This window comes from Danio rerio, chromosome 15 (assembly GCF_049306965.1).
Source record: "Danio rerio strain Tuebingen ecotype United States chromosome 15, GRCz12tu, whole genome shotgun sequence".
NCBI classification, from domain to species: Eukaryota; Metazoa; Chordata; class Actinopteri; order Cypriniformes; family Danionidae; genus Danio; species Danio rerio.
Window position 1 is genome coordinate 32495935 of NC_133190.1, and position 22346 is coordinate 32518280.

General features: G+C 34.9%; 1 protein-coding gene across 1 annotated transcript in view; it reads left to right on the top strand.

Moving 5' to 3' along the window:
• LOC141377865 (uncharacterized) overlaps nt 1-22346 on the top strand; it is a 77234-nt gene that overhangs the window by 29986 nt on the left and 24902 nt on the right. The window contains exon 4 of the mRNA XM_073923795.1: nt 18326-18497. The gene's annotated coding sequence lies outside the window, so the exon portion shown is untranslated. The remainder of the gene's footprint in view (nt 1-18325; nt 18498-22346) is intronic.

The following is a 22346-nucleotide window of genomic DNA, read 5'->3' on the forward strand; positions in this document are numbered from 1 at the left end:
AAATTAATTACGTTGTAAATTCTGACAAATTTATTTTATTGTTTTGGCAGCAAACAAATATAAGACAGAAAATGTATAGCAAAATTAAGAAATCAGCAAATATATAATCTTACATATCACTGAGAGCCACAGGTCTGCACAGCAAGGCTGCAGTCAAACTAACGTTTAAGCATGCAAAATTCTGTCATATGGCTCTGCGAAAAGGAGTGGGATTAAACAAAATATTTAGAGACTGAAAAAGCAAGCAACTGGTCCATAATTTTTGTTAAGAGAGGTCATGGTCAGATCTTTGATTAGTCTCAAGCAATCACATGATGTGATTTCGCAGTTCAGAGTTCTCAAAGCTTGAACTTTCCAATGCTGCAAACTGTAAAATTTGTCACATGAGCATGCATTCCAGGTCTGCAGCATTCACATGCGTTTGAGTGGAAGTCTATAGGGAGAAAAGTGCAATGTGACCGAGACTTTAAGCTGTAACTCTAATTAAACACACCTGATAAAACTAATTAAGGCTTGTTAGAAATCTACAGGTAATGTTGCAGCTGGGTGGGTACTAAACTCTGCTGCCCTGCAGTTCTCCAGGAACTTGGAGTTTGACCCCCATGGTATATAGCAGGGGTGCTTTATCCTGTTCCTGGAGATCTACGTTCCTGCAGATTTCAGTTGCTACCCATATCAAACACACCTGCCTGTAATTATCAAGTGGTGTTCAGGTCCTAATTAATTGGTTTAGGTGTGTTTGATATGGATAGCAACTGAAATCTGCAGGAAGGTAGATCTCCAGGAACAGGATTAAGCACCCCTGGTATATAGCATACTTTTAAAGCAACTGCTAACATTTATCACAATCACATATCCATTAAACACACACACACACACACACACAAAGCTGACCATGCAAAAAAAAAAAAAAAAAAAAAAAAAAAAAAAAACTGAACAGCAAAAAACACAAAATAATTATTTTAAATTTTAAAAATTTAAATAATTAAAAGCTCTGTCAAATCTCAAAAAGTTTAAAATAATTATAGAAAACAAAAATAAAGTTGGCAACACCGAAAAACCAAAGGATCCAATCTTTTATTGTTATAATTATCTCATGACAACAAACTTTTTTATTGTTTCAAATATAAATTCATAGATGGAAACACAGCTCTGAAAAATACTTAGCAACAAACTCACAACCTGGGACCGGACAGGGGAGCTTTTATGTGTGTATGGCTATGTGTATCATGTTTTTGTTATTGCCTGTGATGATGTGCATATGTTACCTTACTGAGATGATGGAATTTAATTTTGGCTTAGTTGCCAGAAAGATACATACAACTGTTAGCATCTGTACATTATGGCAGTGTGCAATATCCAATAAATACATATACTTAAACAAAAGTAATGTAAGAAGTTATATGAGGAGAGGCTAACTAGCTAACAATGTAGCTTTTAAGTACACAGTTCAAGATAACAACAATATAACTTAAAACACAGCCTTATTTTATAAACCCTCAAAAACATTTGAACACATTTTACTTACTCATTTTAGATTCTTATTTAAAGCCTAAAACATATCAGACTCAAAATCTGAATTGATAGACAGAGAATAGAGCACACTCGGCAGTAAACAAATCAAACACCTGGCTCCCTTAAAGGGCCAGCATTTTCTGAAAACTCTTTTTAACACCTTTGTGTTTAGAATAAGACGGACAGCATGTGGGAGTGTGTGGTGATGCCTAAATCATTATTTTTTTACAGTTATTTACTGCACAATCTACAGAGTAACAGTGCAGTTATACTAATTAAACACACCTGATCAAACTAAATCTAAAGGTAGTGTGTTGAAGCAGGGCTGGAACTAAATTCTACTAGGCTGTGGCCTTCAGGAGTTTGACACCCCTGTTACATAGCATATTTTCAAAGCAACTGCCTACATTTATCACAGTTATGCACATATCGTTTAATGAAAACAATAAAAATATACTATAATATAAACTTCATCCATAGAAAAAATAAATAAATAATCTGATTCTCATGTCGTTCCAAATCTGTAGTAATAATAAAAAACACAACAAATATCATGATTTATACATTTATTTAGAAAAAGCCTTTATACTGTTAATGGCACTTTTACTTGCCAGTTTTCCAGACAAATTCATTGAGTCTCTGCAAAAATGTATGTGCGTGTTGTTTAAGATATATATATATTTTTTAAATAACACATTTTTACTAGTTATTTAGCAAAATACTAATATTCAGTTGAAAGTGCAATTTAAAATCTTAACTATAGGTCAAACTAGGCAATTAAATTAGATTAATTATAGAAAAAGTAAACAAAGTTATAAAAATTATTGTGACAATTTCTTGGCTCTTTGTGAATATTTTTGCCTTTAAATGCATCTCGTCCATATCTTACACTTACCTTTTAATAAGCTCTGTGGCATTGGTTGACTCCTGATACTCAATGTTAGGAAGGAACCAAAGAAAACACAGAGATAAAATAAATGTAAAATAGCAACATAAAGCATCAGAGTAGATGGGGCAATAATGGTTGAACAGTAATTTACCATTTATTATCACAGTGAATATCTGTAATGGTACATAGAGTAAATTACTGTAATTCATTCTTTGCACTACAGAATTTCATACAAATCCTGCTCCTTTTACAGTAAAATACTGTTTCTTTTCATTACAGCTAAACACTGGCTATTTTAGTTATTTACTGCATAATCTACGGTAAGGGTTAACAGTGTATAATATTAAATACGGTAATGGGTTTTTGGTCTCTTTTTATCAGTTTGATGGAGATAAAATAATCATTTTGACTTCAATTAGTCTTTCAAATGATGAATGAATGACCCAAAAACCAGAACCACTGGAAAGGTGAACTAATCATGTACAATTGAAGTCAGAATTATTAGACCCCCCCCTGAATTATTAGCACCCCTGTTGATTTTTTTCCTCAATTTCTATATAACGGAGAGAGATTTCTTTCAACACATTTCTAAATATAATATTTTTAATAACTCATCTCTAATAACGGATTTATTTTATCTTTGCCATGATGACAGTAAATAATATTTTACTAGATGTTTTTCAAGACACTTCTATACAGCTTAAAGTGACATTTAAAGGCTTAACTAGGTTAATTTGGTTAACTAGGCAGGTTAGCGTAATTAGGCAAGTTATTGTATAATGATAGTTTGTTCTGTAGACTATCGAAAAAAAAAATAGCTTAAAGGGGCTAATAATTTTGACCTTAAAATGTTTTTTAAAATATCAAAAACTACTTTTATTCTAGCCAAAATAAAACAATTAAGACTTTTTCCAGAAGTAAAAATATTATCAGACATACTGTGAAAATTTCTTTGCTCTGTTAAACATTGTTTGGGAAATATTTAAAAAATAAAATAAAAGGGGGGCTAATAATTCTGACTTCAACTGTATATATTTTTTCAGCTCAGACTTTCTGGATTGGTTAACCTTATGGGATTATTAGTGTCAAGTGAACAAATGACCTAGGTATACAATTTTTTTTTCTTTTTTATAGCATTATTTTTCTGACTTGTTTATTACGTGATCAACATTTGCATTAGACGTAGATGGGTAACTCACTCACTTACATTTATTTTAGCTTAGTCTCTGGTTTATCAGGGGTCACCACAGCAAACTGAACCACTAAATACTCTGATATATGTTTTATGCAGTGGATACTTTTCCAGCCACAACCTAGCCCTGACAGTACACCAATAAATGTGAACCCCCAGTACTGGGAAACACCTATACACTCTCTCATTCACACACACTTATCATTTTATTAAAATCACCAAAACACAAGTCTTTGGACTGTAGTGGAAACCAGAGCATACGGAGAGAACATGTAAACTCCACACAGAAATAGACAGTGCTAACAACTCATAATATTTTAATGATATTTCGGCAAAATTTATGAAAAAAATTCATACACTGAAATTTAAAAAGGTAATGATTCACACTCAAGTAATTGCTTCGTACTGTTTTTTATTTTTTCTTCTTACATTCTTCAAGTGATTTAAAGACTTGACTGCGAATCATTACCTTTTTGAATAATAGCATTGACAAGATTGACGCAACTTCAGCAATCATACACTGAAAAAAATCATTCATTCATTCATTTTCTTGTCAGCTTAGTCTCTTTATTCATCCGGGGTCGCCACAGCACAGTGTAATGAACCGCCAACTTATTAAAGTTGTCCAACTTAGCAAGTTTTTACGCAGCGGATGCCCTTCCAGCCGCAACCTATCTCTAGGAAATATTCACACACACATTCACACACACACACTACGGACAATTTAGCCTACCCAATTCACCTGTACCACATGTCTTTGGACTGTGGGGGAAACCGGAGCACTCAGAGGAAACCCACGCGAACGCAGGGAGAACAAGCAAACTCCTCACAGAAACACCAACTGAGCCTAGGCTCGAACCAGCGACCTTCTTGCTATAGGCGACAGCACAACCTACGGTGCCACTGAAAAAAAATGATTAATTGAATTTACTCATTATTTAAGGTAGGTGTTTGCAAATTACTTATGCAGGCTGAATTTAAACAAATTAAATTTAATTTAATAATGTTCAACTTTGTTTAAATTCAGTCTTAATAAAGAGTTTGCAGACACTTACATTTTTTAGTAAATACATTAAATAATTTTCTGTCAGTGTATAGCTAAACGAGACTAAACTGAAACCAAGCATTTTTGTCAGCATTCTTGAAATCAAAATTATTCATGGAGTGTTTATCTTCAATACAAACAACAAAAAGAGAAAATCCCTTCCTGTCAGGATTATCCAGCCTGAGATTCCTTGCAAACAGAACATTAGTTCTTCTGCATAAAGCAGTTATTACTGAGGCCAAGCCGCTTCTTTGCTCACCTCAATGTTTATACGCTTTTCTGTCTGACAGCACACACTCCAATGAATCCTAGAGTGGATTTTTTTTTCTGCAATTAAAATAATGTCACTCTTCAAGCAGACCCCATCCCTGCATTAGCAGCCCTCCCTTGAACCATGAAATACCCATTTATTACAGAAACATAAATTAAATTCATCATTCCTCACCACTCTCTCTCTCTCTCTCTCTCACTCTCCTCTGGCTTCCATGAGCACACCTAAAAGTGCTCGGCGCTCAACTCTTGGTGAGCTTTACTGGTGTAGGGCTTGAGAGTCCAGCCAGGCATTTGATGGCAGTTTAATCATTATTACTGCTCGCATGTCGGGAGCTCTCTTGGGAGCGGGGATGAAGAACTCCTTGGGAAGATTTCGACGTAATGAGGCTGACAGTCATGGCGGGGGACCTGTAACTGATTGCTTAATGCATGCAGATGAAATGTTAATGGGAAAGCCGCATGTTGAGACACAGTGGTTGAGAGCTTTGCTTAAAACTGCTAACGCCCCCCCCCAACATCCAATGACAGCACACAATTAAAGACATTACCACATCTGTCAACTCTTCTGCAAGTCTAGAGCAGACTTTCAGAGCTTTCTCTGAGAACATTTTAGAAGCAGCACCTGCAGAACATGCATCAAACTCAACTATATACACCCAGCTGGCACCTTGATGCCAAAACGTCATCAACAATGCAAATCGATTACATGACAATTGACATCTGAGATTGGCTTCAAAAACCCATCAAAAACTGTCCTGTAATTGATTTTTGACATTTTTTTTTTGTTCATGTCATGCTTGATGTCAATTTGATTTCATTAAAAAAAAAGGAATCATACCCAAACACTAGTAGGTGCAAGATATTTGATCAATGTGGAAAGTATTTCATTAAAGTTATCCTAAATCTATTTAACAACACCGATTCTTGTATTAGGACAATTTAGAAAAATCTTCTTTGGTCCACTTCAGATTTTGACTAATGTAAGGTTAATTTATTTAAGTGAATATGGCACACTAAAGTAAACTGTGACAAGTCATAGTCAAAAATACATAGTCATACAGTAGACTTAAAACTAATAGGAAGTGTAGAAGCTGTTGCAGTGAGTCTGTGAAGGGACTGAAGCTCAGATTTGAAAATTGCTGGTTGACAGCAGAAGCTACAAGTTATTTAAGGCTATAGGTGAACCATGAGTATTGAAAGTTTTGTAGAAATTGCCATACTAACACTTGTCTGTCATATGTTTGGTTGATTGTAATCCAATTTGTCTAAAATTTATTAAGATGGATTTGCTCTGACAGTTTAACTGTGAGATCTTGTTGTATTTTATTATCATTTGTCTCCATGGACCACAATTTAAATTTTTATTGTATGTTACTAATCATTCTGCTACAAAATTCAAACATTTCAAAGCATTTCTGAACACATTTACATGTCACTATTCAGTTACAGTCATAGCACCACTTGCTGGGAACAAGAAATGGCATGCAGGAAATTAACAGAAACACACAATCTAATCTGCTCCAAACTTCACATGTTGGATAAGACTCCTTGCCTAAAGATATCCGTATGTCAATATTTTACTACAGGTGCCAACATGCACTTTTCAATCTGAAACTTGATATTGAAAAGCAAGGCAGATGAATGAAAATATGAGAAACAGAAACATGACAAGAGAAGACAAGAGACAGTGAAATGACCAGTCTAGTGACTGTTATTTTTGTGGGTCTACACTACCTGACAAAAATCTTGTCGCCTATCCAAGTTTTGCAAACAACAAATACTAACTTGACTCAGAAGTGGCTTATACGAAAGGCAAAGGCCTCCAGATTACACTTATTTTATTTATTTATTTAGGACAGTAAAGTCTAAATAAATGTCACTTAAAAGAAAAAAAAAAGTACAGTATAGAATATAGGTGCAGTGGAAAAAGAATTAATATTGTGTATGACGCCCATGAGCTTGGCTGACTGAATCCATACATCTCTGCAATGACTCAAATAACTTATTAATAAAGTCATCTGGAATGGCAAAGAACGCGTTGTTGCAGGACTCCCAGAGTTCAGCCAGATGCTTTTGATTCATCTTCAATACCTCCTCCTTCATCTTACCCCAGACATGCTCAATGATGTTCTTGTTTAGTGACTGGGATGGCCAATCCTGGATCACATTGACCTTCTTTGCTTGCAGTAACTTTGATGCAGAGGCTGAAGTAAAAAAGGATCACCATCCTGCTGAAGAATTTGCCCTTTCCTGTGATTTGTAATGTAATGGGCAGCACAAATCTTCAGAACGCTAAGGCTGTTGATGTTGCCCTTCACTCTGCAGATCTATCGCACACCCCTACACTGAATGTAACCCCAAACCATGATTTTTCCTTGACAAACTTGACTGGTTTCTGGGAGAATCTTAGGTTCATGCGAGTTTCAATAGGCCTCCTGTAGTATTTGTGATGATTGGGATGCAGTTCAGCAGATGATTCATCGTAAAAATCTACCTTCTGCCATATTTCCAAATGATCAACTAGAAGTCAAGTTATTATTTGTTGCTATTACAAATGGGATCAACAACTTTTGTCAGGTAGTGTAAATTCTATTAACTGGAAAACAGTTTAACTGGAGAGCCATGTGGCTTTTAGAGAGTGCAAAACACTGTAAAACATCCAAACCCTAACCAACTATATAACACAAATTGACAGGAAGACAAATATTTGCACCAATGGAAGGCAATGGAATGAAACCATTTTAGGAATGGGTCTAAATATGTTTTTTTTTTTTTTTTACTTAATCTTTAATGGAGAAACTTGACCACCATGTTTTTAGAAAGCCAAATCATGAGTGAGACGCTGGTCAAGTATGTTTAGAAATAATACAAAGGCAGCAGAGTGCAATGAGAAAAGGTCTAGAGTTTTTTTTTTTTAAGTAGTACTGCTTTTATCTTGAAAGTCATGTTTTTTAGAAAGCTGCATCATGTGAGATACACAGCAGATACGAGTGCAACCATGAAACAAGTCTGAGTACTGCAAATTTAGAAAAATGATGAAAAGTGGAAAATTCTGGGTCTTGACCAGAAAATGGTTGGTCTGTGGGGAAACAAGATGGACCTCATTGGCTACTCTCAGACTAAAAGACATCATTTTGCAATACAATACAGCAATACATATATTGAATTTAAAATATATATCACATTTAAATGTCACCATATAACTGCAAGTTAACTACATTTATATATAATAACTTTAACTGATAAATATATTAGTAATTAGTTATAGATTAATTAAAGTTATAGTAACTAATATTAATCATAGTTCAAACAAATGCATTATTAACATCCAAATTCATGCTTGTTCACATTAACTATTACACTGTTAACAAACTAATGTTATTTAACTTAAATGATGTTCACTACTGTTGAGAAATATATAATAAATGTATGATTAATTGTTAATCATGTTAGTAAATACATTAACTCACTCATTTTTTTGTCGGCTTAGTTCCTTTATTAATCCGGGGTCGCCACAGCGGAATGAATCGCCAAATACATTAACTAATGGACCATTATTTGACAGTGTTACCTAATGCAATAATGTGCATCTTTTGTAAAGCTGCTTTTAAACAATTATTGTAAAAAGCATTATACAAATTGAACTGAATTTAATTATGAATGTACTCCTCTTCCCTCATTCAATTTATTAAAGACATCAACTTTTTTTTTACACAGTTTATCTAAACAATATTGCTAGAAAAAAAAGTAATATCAAATCAAATATATTTTTTTAATTAACCTTTGTCAAATGTTTAAGGTCGCTATACCACCCTGAAGTATATAATAGAGCAAGTAAATTTTTACACATAATAATTAAATATCTCATGACTCAATAAGTGCAATTCAGATTTATTTGAAGGCAAACATGTCTGATATACAATAATGAAATGATGTTTCACTCATATTTACCACAGATATCAAACATAAGAATACACTGTTAAAGAATTGCTGGTTTACACACAATTCCTTCAAACACAAATCGATTAGTCAACTTAATTGTTTTTTGTTTTTTTTAAACATTATTTAAACATAAAGCTATTAAGTTGTCCCTCAAAAATTAAGAACTGTACTGTTTCAGCTCATATTAAATAATAAGTTTGAACACGCAGCAACATTTTAAGAGTGTATAATCAGCAAAACATAAAATGGGCTGAATGGCATGCATTGTGGCGAATCTGCTATCAGTAATCAATGTTATATTGGAAATTATAATTCTGGGTTATGTTTGACATAAATGACAGTGATAATAAAATAATCTACTCAAACCAGACTCATTCTAAAAGATGACAATACATTTTTTAATAATTGTTTGTCAAAATATTAGGAGAGTTTCATGCTATTTCTACAATTAAACATAAAGCTCACTAAAAATCTGGCGTCACTAAAGACTCAAATATGCAATAATGACTGACCAAAAAAATAAAAAGTTTATTTTTAAATATAACTGTTTTACTTATGAATAATACATCTAATTCCATTTTTATCCCTTACATACCAAACTAACACTTACACAGAATATTTTGTACCTTTATTTATTTATTGAGGGATTATTTAGCATGTTCTTCCACACGAGGAGGCCCTTAAGAGGTGCTTTTATCAGATTTGGCTTGCTTCTGGGGCCAAACTTTCTTCAAAGAATACGTAAACAAACACACACTTTCACATAACCATTCCGGTTTGAGTGCCAGCAGCAAAAAGCTGCTTTGAATAATAGATAAAATTGTAGATAAAAGGTGTGACATTTCCGGTGCCATTCTTCTCCAGTGTTAATAAAAGGCTCTAATAAGAAGGTGACCTTTTTGGAATAGATTTGTAAATGTCACAAAGCAAGACCCTCTGTATGAAATTGGCAACTTGAACAGAAAGCAAGGGGGCTCGTTTTGCCTCATAAGAGATGTCGTCGCATGTGCTTCATTTATTATAATTATTTGTTGAATTGAAATATGATTAATTATCTTGTATTGTTGCTTTTACAGAAGGTCTGGTTCAGCAGCATTGATGTTCTTTTTTTGTTTTATATCATTACATTCTACTTGAGTGATGCATATTTCAGCTGTGTTTTCATGGCCTTCATTGGTTATGAACAATTCAATGACTCACATTTCAGCTGGATATTTATGACTGGCAAAGACAAGGAAGGTTGAGAGTTTTTTTTTTCCCCTGACCACAAGGGGCTAACATGAAGGCCAAGCAGACGTCTACTGCAGACGTTTTTATCTAAGGTGAAGTTTCCGAACAGTCTGCTATCCTCCCTCAACTTTTCAGCATTGAATATTAATGCAGCATTTTCTCTGACCTTGCTTAAAGGTGAAGAGTGTAATTTCTGCACTGCTATAAGGCTTCCTGCCCATTCAAACTCAATTGTGCCTCCTAAGATTTTTGAGACGAGCTGACTATGTATATTTTGCAACATAGGTTCATTCTGAAAACGTAGCCCTATATACATTTCTGGAGATTGTGAATTATGTAGCCAGGACTATGTGTGGCCGCATTTCATCTTTAAAACAAATGCTATGGGGCATTATGACAGAGTTCATTTTTGTGATTCACACTTACCAGCTGACCAGTTAAGACCAAAACAAAAGCTTAAAAATAAAATAAACAAGTAAACAACAGGGTGAGAATGTGGTAAAATCTGAAAACGTAGCAAACATTCAGGGGGCTTTTCTGGATTGCTTTTTAAAACTCTGCAGTTGGGTTTAGGGAAGTGGGTGAACAGGTCAATCTGTGCTTTTTAAATCACTATTGGTTGGGTTTAGGGAAGGGGGTGGTGGGGATCGGTCGGTGGTCAGTCAGTCAGTCAGTCGACAGCAATCTCTGGAGGATTCGTGAAAACAAAAACTGAAAAGAGTAGCTCCTGGGATGTATTTTGCTCTTTCCAGATATGTTTAAGGGGTACATAATCAGAATGAGCCTGAGTTGATATTTTAAAAAAAATTGTCTTATTTATAGTTAACTAAAAACGTAAAAGTTATATAATTTTACTAAATAGCACATTAGTAAACTAAATGATACTAATAAGTTATTAATAATAGAATTAATAAAATGCTTTTAAAAACTGACTAAAAATTTAACTAAAATGCAACTAAAGCTGAAAAGAAATAAACAGCATTCAAAATGGTTATTAATGATATCCAATAAAATCCATTCAATTCAATAATTTGAAAACTTTTTATTAAATATTTTAATTGCAATTAGGTTGCATTGAGTTTATAAAAAGTTAAAATATTTGTTGCAACACAAATAATTTGTATTATATAGTCAGACTTTTTAATATAAATTTACTATTTATGAAGTGAGTTCTCTTTCAAATAAATACATATTTAAAGTCTTAAAATATTATAACCCCTGTAATAAATGTGTGTGTGTGTGTGTATAGTTTTCTCCTACTTTTGTTTTATGAAAAGAAGATTTTTTTATCATTATTTCTAAACATAACAGTTTGTTCAGGAGCCAATCTTAAACAATTATTCCTTTAGAGGGCATTGATATTGACCTTAAAAAGCTTTTATTCTAGCTGGACTTTCTCCTGAAAAAAAAATTACAGGAAATACTGTGAAAAATGTCTTGCTCTGTTAAAAATAATTTGGAAATATTTAAAAAAGGAAATAAAAAAATCACAGAAGGCCTAATAATTTTGAATTTAACTGTATATATAAATTCTTATTCTTTCAGCTCACGCCCTGCATTTATTAGGGTCCCCACAGTGGAATGAACCACCAACTGGCCTTGATGTCTTTGAAGATTTGACGAAAAAAATAAAAATTGGTATTTCAGCATGAGAGCCGAAAGTGTCCAGACTCCAACCATGCTCTCACAAGCAGTTTCACAGGCTCATGTAGTTTACAACAACCACCGAAGTGTGAGTTTACAGCAGCCCAAAGCAATCAGCTCCTCCTCATCTGATACTGAGCTAGAAACAACCTGTGAGTCCTCTGGCTACACCTGATCTCATTTACACCACAATCATCATCTAATATCATATGCTGTGTCCAGTCATGTAAAATGCATAGTGAGTGCAATATAATCCTCTGCGCTGCCGAGTCAGCCTGAAGACCTCCGAACCCTGAATGAAGACACACTGAATTAATACTGAAGCCTGAGAGCCAAAGTGAATTCAAGATGCAGATGGCAATGGACTGTGTGTTTATGGCTGGCGATGAAGAGGTGGGAGAGTCTTAAAACATATGCAGCCGCTGTGGGTTTTTATATCTGAGCACCCATAACTTTTGATTTATTTACAGTTTTCCCCTTACTGTTTTCCTTTAAATATGAAGTGTGTGTGAGTTATTATGCAAGTGTATATGTACACACTCACCGGCCACTTTATTAGGTACACCTTACTAGTCCTGGGTTGAGCTCAATTTTGACTTCAGAGCTGCCTTAATCCTTCGTGGCAGAGATTCAACAAGGTACTGGAAATATTCCTCAGAGATTTTGGTCCATATTGAAATAATAGCATTACGCAGTTGCTGCAGATTTGTCGGCTGTTCCACCACATCCCAAAGGTGCTCTACTGGATTGAGTTCTGGTGACTGTGGGGACCATTATGAGTACAGTGAACTCATTTACATGTCTTCGAGAAACTAGTGGCGCAGTAGGTAGTGCTGTCGCCTCACAGCAAGAAGGTCGCTAGTTCGAACCTTGGTTCAGTTGGTGTTTCTGTGTGGAGTTTTCATGTTCTCCCTGCGTTCTTGTGGGTTTCCTCCGGGTGCTCTTGTTTCCCCCACAGTCCAAAGACATGCGGTACAGTTGAATTGTGTAGGCTAAATTGTCTGTAGTGTATGAGTGTGTGTGGATGTTTCGCAGGGATGGGTTGCGGCTGGAAGGGCATCCGCTACGTAAAAACATACTGGATTAGTTGGTGGTTCATTCCGTTGTGGCGACCACGGATTTATAATGGGACTAAGTCGATAAGAAAATGAATGAATGAATATATATCATACACACACAGGAGGCTAAAAATTCAAGAGGGCTAATAATTCTTACTTATATATTTCCCCCTAAAAAATGTATATTTGTATCTCAAAAAGTACAAACGTGTACCTCATAGTACCTTCATGGTACAAAAGCGTACCTTATGAAAAAGTACCACTACAGGGACAGGTTTTGTACCTCTATTTCTGAGTTAACAATTCACAGATTCTAATGGTCTGGTCAGAGCATGTCTCCAGTCAACAATTCATAGATTTAAATGAATAAATTAGACTTAGTGCCCATTTACTGAATTCAGAAGACTGACTCAAAATGAACTCAGGAAAGAAAGATCCTCAGAACTTGAGTAAGTTACTAATGGCATAATTTAGCATTTATTATTGTAAATGAAAATCATCGTTTAGTCACGACTGTCACTTGTTTGTGAGCTAAATACATTTTAAAATAGTGAGCTGTTTAAGTCCACTGTGTAAAACATCTGCTTGTGGACCCCTTTTTTATTTGTGCATTCGTGTCTGAAAGAGTTTGGTCTTTATTACCTAAACATAAAGTTAAAATAATACAAATTAATGGATCTTCTCAACTGATCTTGCACATACTAGATGTCTGTTTCCTCCAGCAATATCTGACGGCAATTCATAACTTTTTGATTTAGTGGCTAATTTTTATGAAATTTTACAATCTCATTTGTTCAAATTAGTTTGATTTACTTATCCCCCAATGACCATTGGGTTTAGAGGTTCGGTACTATGCCATTTTTAAAAAATGGTCCCACTTTATATTAAGTGTCATTATGACACTATGTATACTATGTATACTATGTACTTACATCAAAAAATAAATACAATGTACTTACTGTGTTTATAATGTATTTGAGAACACTTGTGGTGCTTTTGAGTTGGGATAGAGGTTGGGTTATGGACAGGTTTGGTGGTATGGGTAGGTTTAAGGGTGGGTTAAGGTGTAAGGGATGGTCAACAGTGTATTTACAAATGTAATTACAAAAGTTAATTACAGATGTAATTACATACATTTATTTAATCAAGCATAAGTACACACTAAATACATGTATTTACACAATAAGTACATTGTAACAAACTATTAGCTCCCGTGTAAGTACCTATTAGTTAAGGCCACTTAATTTAAAGTGGGACCAAATGTAAAATATTTACGCTTTCTCAAAAGATCAGGCTGGTTTCTTTTTAAAACGTAACATCTGTTGTTTGTTTGTGAATGAGATAGTGTATGGGTGTTTCCCAGCACTGGGGGTTGCAGCGGGAAGGGCATCCACTACATAAAACATATGTCATTATTGGTGGTTCATTTCACTGTGGCAAGTGAGTGACATTTGTTTTTTAAAAGAGTTTTTAATTTGAATAAATTCATTTTTAAAATCTGTTTATTCTGTTTTTGTGCTTATTGTTTGATACTTGTAGAAAAATAAAGAAAGAATGTCTGTGAAAACAATGATTATAATAAAAACATTTTAAACATCTGTTTTAAAAGATTTTAAAAACTTAATATAGCTAGAAAAATAATAAAACTATGTTTGAATTACTTAAAGCACAAGTTTCACTGAATAGTAGTAACTTAAAGTAGGTTGTGGATTATTGGAATTCATTCATTCATTCTCTTTTTGGCTTAGTTCTCTTATTAAGGGTCACCACAGTGGAATGAACCGCCAACTTATTTAGCATATGTTTTACGCAGTAGATGCCCTTCCAGCTGCAACCCATCACTGGGAAACATTCATACACACTCATACACACAGCTTACCCAACAGCCATCCCAAGAACCCGGAGAAAACCCACATGAACACAGGGAGAACATGCAAACTTTACACAGAAATGCCAACTGACCCAGCCGAGGCTCAAACCAGCAACCTTCTTGCTGTGAGGAGATTGTGCTACCCACTGCGCCACTGTGACACCTGGGTTGGATAAATACATTTTACTTAAAAAAAGGTTTGATGAACTTAAAACTACACGTTTAAAATTGATAAAATTGAGTTGATATTACACCGTTAACTTTTTTTGTAAATTACACAGTATTTGACTGTAATATGGACTGTATTTTACAGTGGAGCAGTTACATATGCAGTATGTTATTGTATTTTAAAGTTTCAATGTCAAAATAACTGTGTATTTTGCAGTATTGATATACAATACTGAAAATACATATAGAGCAAGATAAATGGTGCTGTGAATGTAATTTTTTGCTGTAATTCAGTTACAGTAAGTTACTGGTGAACTGCTGCCAGTAAGTGACTGCAAATTCAAAAAATATATATAGTTAACAGTGTACTTGAAAGTGCAAGTTGAGAACATGCAAAGTCTAGATTAAATTAAAATGAGGGCTTCCTGGTGGCGCAGTGGGTAGCACAATTGCCACACAGCAAGAAGGTTGCTGGTTTGAGCCTTGGCTGGATCATTTGGCATTTCTGTGTGGAGTTTGCAGGAGCACCTCCGGTTTCCCCCACAAGTCCAAAGACATGTGGTATAAGTGAATTGGGTAGGCTAAATTGTGTGTGAATGGGAGTGTATGGGTGTTTCCCAGTGATGGATTGCAGCTGGAAGGGCAATATTAATTAATAAAGGGACTAAGCTGAAAAGAAAATGAATGAATGAATGAATGAATGAATGAATGAACAAACGAACGAACGAACGAACGAACGAATGAATGAATGAAAATAAAAACGAGTTTGAAATACTCAAAAAGCTGATGCAAATAGTTGCCTTGATTTTTTTAAAGTAAAACATACACAGTGTACTGTCCATTTGTAAACACATTGGAGTGGATGATTACCAGTGAATTATGACTTATGTAAAATAATGTAACCATCTAAAATGGAAATGTACATCTAAGGGTCATTGTGGAGCTGTTTAATTTATCATAATATGTGCATAATGTTTTGCATTCTCAGTGTGTGTTGTTTTGCTGTACTCAAGTGTGTATATTTGCAAGTCCTTGTTTTTATGCCGTATGTACTTTGCTCTCAAGCAAGGTTGTTTTTACTGAATCCTGCTCTCAAGTAAAGTGGACCCCGGGGCTCAAACCATTGTGAACAGAGTGCCAAACTGCTACAACATACTTCTATGCCCACAGACACACCTACACAGAATTTGACTTCCATGCATGCAAATACAGCCATTCTTCAATCTGATAAGACTCATGCTCACTAATGGGGCATAATATTTTAGAGCATTTTAGTAAAAGCGCTCACGGGACATATCTCTGAGCTGAGAGATTCACAAGATCCAAAAGAGAAGAGATGAACGCCATGAGTCATTTCAGCCATTTCATCTTCATTTGCTCAGTATTTTACTACCTTGATACTTTGATGTGTTCTGTACGGAGTGTAAGTGGGTTTCTGAGCTTCTGTGAACAGAGGTCACAGGTGACTCACACAACCTTTCAAATCAACATATGCTAACAGGAATGTTGTTTAGCAAAGCAATCGTTATAGCAGTTTTAGAACAACTTGGGGGTTTGTAAAAAGTGAACATGTATCCATTTTGTGGTGTAGTATTTCTTTAAGAACACACTTTGATGTTAATAAACAGCCTAAATTCAATATTTGACTAGAGAGAGAGAGTGATATTAAAGTCATAATTTATGATCACTTTCAGATCGGGTTACATTCACACTGTGAGGATTGGTGCTCAAATTAGTTTTTTTTTTTTTTTTTGCCAGTGTGAATAACTTATTTAATCAGAATAAGTTTAATATTATTAATTTGGCCATTTTCACAGACAACAGTAGTGTGTTTTGTGAAAAATAAATGGTTGTTTTGCTAGTACTAAAGTGCATGTGATTGTATGTGATTGAAAACACTAATAAGTCATTTACCTCAAGCTCTTCATGTCTTTTTATAGCTCAGTGCCAGCCTTGCTGAAAAGCAGATTTGAATTTAGCAGCTGATTGCATGACACACTGAGAGTTCTAATCACACCCGTGTGATTGTTCGCTACTGAGAGAAGCCAAGGCTGACCACACCCTCTCATGACCATTAGGCAACCAGTAGACAGCATGTACTGCATGCATGTATTGGCAAATTATTCATGTGCTCAGTGTAAGTGAATGGTCACATTTCATTTTCTTATGCTCCATAGTGTGGACAGAGATCATTTTTCCAAAACACATAAAATTGCCAATATGGACAAGAAAGAGTTTCTTATTAAAACGTCTTTGTGCACCATACGAGTGGACTGGGAGCAAACTGTCCATTTAAAATGATCTCTATATGGTTCTGCACAAATATGACTGCAACATGCCCCAAAGAAATATGAATTAAAAAAAAAAAAAAAGATAGGTCATGATGTCACAAGATGTGGCCTTAAAAAACACTAAATTAATAATTTTTCTTTTCATTGTCAAGGTGGTGCCCATTACAGTTCTGAACAGAAAATATTGTTAAATCACCTGAATGCACTGAAAAGTCGTCAACTTAGAATTATAATGTGAACATATGAAATGAACTGCAGTTCCATCAAAACATTCCATCAACAGTTCCATCAAACTTCCAGCTCAATTTATCCAGTTGTAAGACCTTAAACATTCTGAGAATATTAATTGCGCAGTAATATTGTGTTAGAACATCAAATGTGGCTTCTGTAAATAGTTTTGCATTGCTGGTTTTATTGCAATCTGCAAAACACGTCACCATTTTTCTCAGAAAGCATATTTCTAAAGGTGATCTTGACTTGAAATTTTCACCAGATGTTAATAACAACCAAACAAATACTTTTATGAAAAGACAACAGTATTAATTAGTTTAAAAATTAAGTTATGTGTAAAAAAAGGAAATGACACGGGGGGAAAGTATTCAACACATGAAGAAAGGAAGGTCTAGAAAGGCAGTGAAAGCCCAGACGGCAGCTGAAATCTCTCAGTAGTTATTCAGCAACCCTTTGCTCTTTTTCATTGTAAATGAATACTTGCTGCTTCAGTCCAACATCTACAGTACATTATCAGGATGATGAAGATGAAACAAGAGTGGATATTTCAGCAAGACAGTGATCCAAAACACAGCCAAGGAAACTCTGAAATAGTTTCAGAGAAAGAAAATCAAGCTGTAGAATCGCGCAGGCAATCACCTGACTTAAATCCAGCAGTAAATACAAGATAATGACCAGTTTGAATAGACGAGACCCACAGAACCATCAAGAGTTTTTACACTCTGTTGGTCTGTGAAAAAACTCACATCTGAGCAATACATGTGACTTCATTCTCCACATGGGTGTTGTCTTCAAGCTGCCTTATATATTTCTAATATATCTTTAGAAATATATTTTCTGAGAAAAATGATGATGTGTTGAACATTTATTACCCCCACTGCATATACTGCAGAAAATATAACAATCACCTATTGAACTGCTCGAAGTTACATTTTCCAAGGTCAGAGGTTGATGTTTATTTCTTCCCTTGATTTCAGTGTATGAGACCGAGGCCTGTTGATGAGCATATGATATTACATCAGGCTGCAGATGGAAGATGAAGTGTGAAAATGAAGCGACCTGTGGGAGTCTCGCAGAGGAAATCAATATTACTTTCTTTGGAATCCTCTCACCATCTGTGAGGTACTGATTCCCATCTCTGTGATGCCGGTAAGCACAAACTCAGCTATATGTGTGCTTAGCACTGATGAAATATTGGTGATATTTGCCATTGTTTGATCATATATCATATATGAGTGAGCTAGTGAGATAAACGAACAACTCATAACCAGCCTCAGCATGACTCACTGAGCTGATGCCCAGTCAACATAGCGAAGGTTCAGCTCCTGTCTTTAAGCTTATCAGACAGATGCAGGGTGACCAGATGCTATATTATTAATATATGAGTGCATATTTTCAGCAAAACAATACTCTATTTTTTTTTCTTGCTAACTAGCCTGTTTTTAATACTGAAGAGTCTGAGAAAAGTAAGATTCCTAAAACATACAGCTGAAATACTGGGAAAACAAGATGTCTGGTCAGGCTAGCCAGATTAGTTTTAAACCTATGAGGTATTCTCAGGGCTTGACATTAACACCCGCCAAATGCGGGTAAATTTCAGTTATGGAAGGTAATACGGTCACTCTCGCTAGCCACTTTGGCTGATTGGAAATAATGTTCAAATTGTAGTTTTCTTAAAAGCAGACAATAAAGATGGCCCAATGCAAACGTGATCTTAGAATTGAGAAGCAGCATAAATGGTAAAAATAACTGTTCGCACGAGCAAAAGAAAGCAGGTAAATACCGTATGAAAGGATGATAACTTGCGCAAGCAAAGGTGATGCGCGGGACTGTTTAAAAAGTGTGTGCGCTCCTTCCACGAAGCTTGGAAACGCAACTGGTTCGATCATGTTTCTTTAAAATAGACTTGACAAAAGGTGATGCTCGTGCACCCATAGCCCTCCGTCTTTCAGAAGCTCCAGATTTTTTTATTTTTATTTATTTTGTTAGCAGCAGCGGTTGCTTTCACCTTCACCATTCTTTGAGTTTGAACAGATTACAACAGTGTGCTGATGCCAGGTTTAACAACCACATTACCACCCAACTTCTGAGTCCTCATATGGAAATGCCTCAATTATTAAAAAAAAAAAAAAAAATATATATATATATATATATATATATATATATATATATATATATATATATATATATATAAATGGATCAATATAGGGACCCAGGGAGCGAGAAAGGAAGAGGTGTTCTGTGGTTGGCTGTGTGGGTTGGAGGAAGAAGATCAGCTGAGCTAAGTAAAGGTGGAGCGAGTGTTTACTGAGACGCGACATGCCATAATAGCGAAGTGTCCTAATAAAGAGAGTTGTTTACCAGAAAATCTTGGACTACTTGAATGTTCTCTCCGTGAGTAAAATGTATTTCAGATCTGCTACGTTCAACATCTTCACGTCAAATCATCTGAAACAGAACTGAAATCCCAGTATTATCAAAAGTTCTTATGGACCCCACAGACACTTTCACAACATTAATGCGACCATCCTTTCATTTTCCCACATGGTGTGTTTTTCACATGCTTTCTTTTGCTTAAAATTATTTCTGTTAATATGGTTTAATTATATATATATATATTTTTTTTTTACAAAAAGATTGCTTTATTAGGAGATTAACTTCCCATTTAGTTACAGTTTTTTCCAATTGTTTACACACAATTACTTGTACTTCAGAAACAATGACTACAACAAATAACTGATGCACCAATCCCTGAACCAATTCTGCTAAACTACATGCACAATTCCTGCTTTACACTCAAATTGCAGGTTTAAAACACTTTTTTTTTTTTTTTTACTTTACACACAATTCTCTGCATTTGGCACAATTTTCATGCAGAAAATGTCTCGTTTTCACAAAGAACACACTGTCATTCAGAATTATAAAGTCAGTTGCTCTACTTTGCATACTAACTCATCACATAGGTAAACACCTGTCACACATAAATGCAATTTAGAAATCAGAGCTCATCTCATATTCTCCATTCCTTAATCCTATTACAGTAAAAAAAAAATTCTGCCTGGGGATGGAAAGTGTATGACCGAAATCCACTTTTTTTTTTTTTTTTTTACTGTAACTATTCAGTAAATACTTCTGTTGATGGCATATGTAGACCACGTTATGTGCAACTTTGTGTTAGTTGGGATGAACATTGTGTACACTGTTTTTATGGCAAAAAATACAGTAAAAAAATTTTAGTAGCATGTATTTGTGTGTTTTGTATAAAAACAGTATTCTGAAATATTTTACAATGCACTTATGTAGGTCTATGTACTGTCTGTAGTAAGTGTAACACTGAATAAAAGCCTTATAGTAAGTCATTATGATGAATGGAGAAGAAGGGGTCAAAGAGTTTTACATTAAGCACATCAGTGTTCAACTGTTCTTCTAAATGTCTATTCATGTGATGGCTTGTGTGTGTCATTTGAAAACAAAACCCCATTTGAAGTAGAAATTACATTGTTTTGAATGCAAGGCTTGATTTTGCAGGAGAATTTAATGGATTTGCCCAATGTTTGTGTGTGTGTGTGTGTGTGTGTGTGTGTGTGTGTGTGTGTGTGTGTTTTGTGATTTGTGTGTAGAGTTCTGACAATATGAGACCTGCTTTCAGAAAATGTGTGTAAACAACAGGGAAAAACTGTAATTGGTGATCTGAGAACTTTAGCCAGGACACAGACTATCCATTGTTTTTAGTACATGACAATAATCATTTTTAAAATGTTTTTTTTTTTTTTTTTAAGAAAAGTTGTTGAACGAGAGGTGTTTGAATACAGCTATATTTTGCTTGCTTTGACACATTTTTTAAAATGTATGACTAAGAAACAATAATTTACTTTGGCTGTGGTCAGAGATAAATTAAATGATTGAATCCTTAATTTTGAGCCCTGAAAAGTTAAGTGAAATAAAAACTAATTGCAGTGTGACACTATGAAACCACAACCCATTTAATAATGCACAATGAGCAAGGTCATACATGAAACAAAAAGTGGACTTAACACAAAATCTAAATCAAGTAATTTTAGCATGTTAAAGTCATATTTATGCATATAAAATCTATTTTTTCCAACAATAAAATTGTGGCTGGAAAAAATGGCAAGTGGCTAGTAATGTTGGAAATCTAGTGGCTGGTGATCAAAAAAAGTTAACGTCAAGCCCTGGGTATTATATATTAATACAATCCCACCATATCTTAACCCCCCAGTACCCAGTATAACTGAAGCCAAAATTAAGAATAATTGGTGATGTCAAAAAAAAAAAAAAAAAAAAACAATTATTGGCATCATGAATGTGCAGCTGACAAATTTGCAGCAAATACATAATCCTATCATGTCAATATATACCAAAATCTCAGAGGAATTTTCCACTACCTTGTTGAATCTATGAAGGATTGGCAAGTTCTGAAGGCAAAAGATGGTCCAATCCGGTACTAGTAACATGTACCTAATAAAGTGGCCAGTGAGTGTATTGTCCCTTTAATATTGCTGCTGCTTACTTTAAAGCAATCTATCATATAAAGTAGTGGACATGACTGCTGTGATGATTTGCAGAGCTTGTGCAAACATATTTCTATTTTTTTTTTCTCACGTCTGTCATTTTTGCTTGTGTTTACTTTGCTATTGAGAGAAACACACACAACACACATTTTTATATTCATCTAAACAGCACTGCCAGAACCACGGGCGACTTTGGGACGGATATTAAGAGATAGCGAACATCAGCTATAACATAACCTATTTTTACCCCTAAGCAAACAACAAAAAGGAACTTTGCTTTTAGTGTGTCAGGTTTTTTATTCGGCTAATATTCCCTCAGTCTGTGCACCATCAGGCATATGTCCGAGCATATTAGTCCAGTCAGGTAGAACAAAAATGACACAGTGAGCATTGCTCAGTCATGGGGGGTTGAGTGTGAATCATTACGCCCCCACAGGCTCTGCTGATAAAGACCACCCTATTGTGT